Genomic DNA, 6,000 nt, shown 5'->3' with positions numbered 1-6,000 from the left:
TAGTAGAGGCCGTTTCTGTTTTCTTTGCGACTTGAGGTAACTCTGTAACTCTCAGTTATTTAGTGGTCCAAAAATGAGGGCTTGTAAACATTGAAATATTTAATGGCTATGATTTGGCTCCTGAGTGGCGCAGCGGTCTAAAGCGCTGCATCTCAGTGCTTGAGACGACACTCTGGTTAGATTCCAGGCTGTATCACAACCGGCTGTGATTGGGAGTCCCATAGGACGGCGCACAATTGACCCAGCGTCGTCTGGGTTTGGCCGGTGTAGGCCATAATTGTAAATAAGAATTTGTTCTTAACTGACTTGCCTAATTAAATATAGGTTAAATTTAAAAACAAATAAAAAATTAAAGGAGAAAACTGAGGATGGATCAACAACATTGTAGTTACTCCACAATACTAAAGTAAATGACAGAGTGAAATGAAGGCCTTGTACAGAATAAAAATATTCCAAAACATGCATCCTGTTTGCAATAAGGCACTAAAGTAAAACTGTAAAAAATGTAGTGAAGAAATGTACTTTGTGTCCTGAATACAAAGCATTATGTTTGGGGAAAATCCAACACAACACATCACTGAGTACCACTCTTCATATTTTCAAGCATGGTGGTGGCTGCATCATGTTATGGGTATGCTTGTCATCGGCAAGAATTAGGGAGTTATTTATGATAAAATTAAACATAATAGAGAAGCACAGGCAAAATCCTAAATGAAAAGCCTTATACCTTATTTACATGAGTATTCAGACCCTTTGCTATGAGACTCTAAATTGATCTCAGGTGCATCCTGTTTCCATTGATCATCCTTGAAATGTTTCTACAACTTGATTGGAGTATACCTGTGGTAAATTCAACTGATTGGACATGATTTGCAAAGGCACACACCTGTCTACATAACAGTCCCACAGTTGACAGTGCATGTCAGAGCAAAAACCAAGCCATGAGGTCGAAGGAATACCCATAGAGCTCCGAGACACAGATCTGGGGAAGGGTACCAAAACATTTCTGCAGTGTTGAAGGTCCCCAAGAACAAGGTGGCCTCAATCATTCTTAAATGGAAGAAGTTTGGAACCACCAAGACTCTTCCTAAAGCTGGCCGCCCGGCCAATCTGAGCAATCGGGGGAGAAGGGCTTTGGTCAGGGATGTGACCAAGAACCCGATAGTCACTCGGACAGAGCTCTAGAGTTCTTCTGTGTAGATGGGAGAACCTTCCAGAAGGACAACAATCTCTACAGCACTCCAACAATCAGTGGCATTATTTTATAGTATGAATACTACAAGTGAACATAGCTGAATAAAATAGAAAATATAATGGATTTGAGGGAGCACGCACATGCAGCTATTTTGTGTTGAGCAATTAACAAAGAAACAGGTACGCTTATATATTTAATTTAGAGTTATTAATGTAACTTTAGTTGTGATACAAATGTTGGGCTATATGTATTGATCTTTAATAATCTCAGCAATAAAAGAAACGTCCTCTTACTGTCAACTGCGTTTATTTTCAGCAAACTTAAAATGTGTAAATATTTGTATGAACATAACAAGATTCAACAACTGAGACATAAACTGAACAAGTTCCACAGACATGTGACTAACAGAATTTGGAATAATGTGTCCCTGAACAAAGGGGGGGGGGGGGGGGGGGGTCAAAATCAAAAGTAACATTCAGTATTTGGTGTGGCCACCATCTGCATTTAGATCTGCAGTGGATCTCCTTCTCATGGACTGCACCAGATTTGCCAGTTCTTGCTGTGAGATGTTACCCCACTCTTCCACCAAGGCACCTGCTAGTTCCCTGACCTTTCTGGGGGGAATGGCCCTAGCCCTCACCCTCCGATCCAACAGGTCCCAGAAGTGCTCAATGGGATTGAGATCCGGGCTCTTCGCTGGCCATGGCAGAACAATGACATTCTTGTCTTGCAGGAAATCACGCACAGAATGAGCAGTATGGCTGGTGGCATTGTCATGCTGGAGGGTCATGTCAGGATGAGCCTGCAGGAAGGGTACGACATGAGGGAGGAGGATGTCTTTCCTGTAACGCACAGCGTGGAGATTGCCTGCAATGACAACAAGCTCAGTCCGATGATGCTGTGACACACCGCCCCAGACCATGATGGACCCTCCACCTCCAAATAGATCACGCTCCAGAGTACAGGCCTCGGTGTAACGCTCATTCCTTTGACGATAAAAGCGAATCCGACCATCACCCCTGGTGAGACAAAACCGCGACTCGTCAGTGAAGAGCACTTTTTGCCAGTCCTGTCTGGTCCAGCAACAGTGGGTTTGTGCCCATAGGCAACGTTGTTGCCACTGATGTCTGATGAGGACCTGCCTTACAACAGGCCTACAAGCCCTCAGTCCAGCCTCTCAGCCTATTGCGGACAGTCTGAGCACTGCTGGAGGGATTGTGCGTTCCTGGTGTAACTCGGGCAGTTGTTGTTGCCATCCTGTACCTGTCCTGCAGGTGTGATGTTCGGCTGTACCGATCCTGTGCAGGTGTTGTTACATGTGGTCTGCCACTGCGAGGACAATCAGCTGTCCGTCCTGTCTCCCTGTAGCATTGTTTTAGGCGTCTCACAGTACGGACATTGCAATTTATTGCCTGTTTATAAGCGCCGAAATCGACCCTGCCACAGCGAGCATGCTTTTGCGGCACAGTCAATAGCGCGCCGGACCTCGGGCTCGCAGGTTGAGGGTTCGAGACCTGCTCCCTGCTGTTTCATTACACATGTTCATTAATTGTTCATGGTTCATTGAACAAGCATGGGAGACAGAGTTCAGCAGAGTTCAAGTTAAGGTCAAGCAAATCATAGAGAAAGCAGACTGTATTGCAATGGGTGGATGGGTGGATGAATGTTCATGGGCAAGGAATAATGAACTACATAATCTCCACCCCTCAACCAGTATTCTACAAGAGCACCGACACAAGGGACAACAGACACACCGGTCTCCACATTGCAGATAAGCTGAAGGCAGTCATCAATGGCCTTGGACCACAGAAGGTATTTGCACTGGTGACAGACAATGCTGCGAACATGAAGGCTGCTTGGTCTAAAGTGGAGGAGTCCAACCCTCACATCACACCCATTGGTTGTGCTGCTCATGCATTGAATCTGCTCCTCAAGGACATCATGGCACTGAAAATGGATACACTCTACAAGAGAGCCAAGGAAACGGTTAGGTAGCTGAAGAGTCGTCAAGTAATAGCAGCAATCTACCTCACCAAGCAGTGAGAAGAATAAGAGCACCACATTGAAGCTACCCAGCAACACCTGTTGGGGTGGTGTTGTCATCATCTTTGACAGTTTCCTGAAGGGGAAGGAGTCTCCAAGAAATGGCCATATCACAGTCTGCCGATATGGATAGCCCCACCGAGAGGATCCTCCTGGATGACGTATTTTGGGAAAAAGTGGTAAGCAGCCTGAAACTCCTGAAACCTATAGCAGTAGCCATTGCACTGATTGAGGGAGACAATGCCACCCTGTCTGATGTTCAGACTGCTTGCAGATGTAAGAGAAGAAATCCGTACTGCCGTGCCCACTTCACTGTTGCTCCAAGCAGAGGAAACTGCATTTCTGAAATACATCAAAAAGCGTGAAGACTTCTGCCTGAAGCCCATACATGCCACAGCGTACATGTTGGACACCAAGTATGATGGCAAGAGCATGGTGCAGAGATCAACAAGGCCTATGGTGTCATCACTACCGTGTCTCGCCACCTTGGCCTGTATGAGGGCAAGGTTGTTGGCAGTCTGGTGAAGTACACATCCAGCAAGGGCTTTGGAATGGAGATGCAATATGGCAGTCGTGCAAACATATCTCATCAGCCACCTGGTGGAAGGGACTTTGTGGATCTGAGGCTCTTTCCCCTGTTGCCTCCATCATCCTCCAAAACCCAACATCAGCCAACTCAGAGCGCAACTGGTCCTTGTTTGGGAACAGACACACCAAAGCACGCAACAGGCTGACCAATACAAGGATTGAACAATTTGTGGCCATCCGGGCAAATTTTAGGCTTTTTGAGCATGACAACGAGCCATCCTCAACAAGGTTGGAAAGTGACAGTGAAGATGAGGCCTCATAGTCTGATGTTCGAGAGGTGGACATTGAGGAGATCCAGGGAGAAGACATGGAAGCCTGAGAGGAAGACAACCAAAGCTTTGGTTTCTAGACTATCATTTTACAGATGTATGTTGAAAACATTTTTGGGAGATGCGATGGATCATTGGGAATCATTCAATATTCCCTTTATTTTCTTGTTCAGTGAAATCATCCCATGTGTCAACTCATTTAATTAAATTTAAATTCGTAACTAAAAATCTTATTTTTTTCTATTGAGAAAATTGAAGCATTTGTTATTATGTCTACTTATGGTAAGTTAAAAGGTTTATTTTTCTGTCTCCATATGATATGGTAAATATATCCAATGCAAAAAAAACATCTACATTTAAATGGTATTAATATTAATTTGCATATATTTCCGTTAATTCCCATATATTCCTGTTAATTCCCACGGAAAGTTTCCACCTCTAAATATTCCCTATTCCCCAAAATGTGCACCCATCACACTATTCTTGATTTAATCTTGTCTTTACATATACTAAATAATATATGTGTGAAATTTGTTTTGATTTAGAATGGAATATTATCATGCACCTGTAACGAAAAAGGTGCAGCGGAAAAAAATAAATGTGCTTAATATTAGGAAAGTTGATAAATAAAAATAGTAGGTCTAGTCTATAGAAAGCTGATGGGATCCTCCTCTTTTTAATAGAGGCCATCACTCTGTTTTCTCACACAATTGCATAGCCGATAGAAATGTTGCTCAACATGAGCTCATGAGCTCTGATGAAGTGTCTGATTTGATTTTCGATGACATTTACAATGTCAGAGTGATTAGAGGAACAATAGAGTGCTGAGTACCAGGCAGTTAGCACGTATGGTAGGCTACTAATGACCATCAACAGCATCAGAGCTTGGAGAAGCCTAATTACCGTGACTCAACGGTCGCGTGAAATTTGACTGCAATCATGACTCGTGACCGCCAGTGTGGAGGTAATATGGTCACCATAACAGCCCTAGTAATAATACATTTTTACAGTTGAATTACATGTACACACACATACACACACACATACACACACATTACATTGCATGTCTGGTTACTCTGTGGACCTCTTGTCAGACCTGACCTTTTGTAAATGAAAGAAGATGCAAATAACCAGCTCATATTCCTCCATTTAACTGGACAGAATGATTTATAGAAGTGAATAAGCTTCACCAGGCTCCATTGAGAATACCTGTCACTCTCCTTAGCCGGGTTTGATTAGCAATTTATACAGCTGCCTTCCCCAATGCCTGAATCAACGGAACAGATACAAATCAACCATGACACTGTTGGGTTTTTTTTTTACTATTCAAATTTGGAAGAGATCCTGATGATAGATATTATGACTCTCCCTCCTCAATATCCCTTCTACCTCTCTCTCTCGCTCTCTCGCTCTCTCTCACGCTCTCTCCCTCTCCCCCCCCCCCCCTCTATCCTGTCCGTTAGGTGTGAAAACCGATTTAGGGATTGTTTTAGGGATTGATCTGTAGCCTGGAGATGATATGGTGGTATAAAGGGACTGTGACCTACACTGTAGAACCTACAGCAGCCACAGTCACCATGGGATGGTTCAGACCAACAGGAGAGGGAAATGCATGCTGGGTCAAGGAATGATGCCTGACCTGAGCTAGGCTGGGCAGGACCCAACATAAACAAACATCAGATAAATGTTGGAGCTGAACAAATCAAATCACATTGTTAAATGCTTTGTAAACAACAGGTGTAGACTAACAGTGAAATGCGTACTTATGGGTCTCCTTTTCCAACAATGCAAAGTTAAAGATACAAAATTTAAATTAAAAGTATAAATGATGACACAATGAATAAATACACAGTGAATAATAAATAACAATAACGAGTAAAAAATATATACAGCTAGTACCAGTAT

The sequence above is a fragment of the Oncorhynchus mykiss genome, chromosome 20 (assembly GCF_057628025.1).
Source record: "Oncorhynchus mykiss isolate SJ-2025 chromosome 20, ASM5762802v1, whole genome shotgun sequence".
Taxonomy (NCBI): Eukaryota; Metazoa; Chordata; class Actinopteri; order Salmoniformes; family Salmonidae; genus Oncorhynchus; species Oncorhynchus mykiss.
This window is presented reverse-complemented; position numbering follows the sequence as displayed.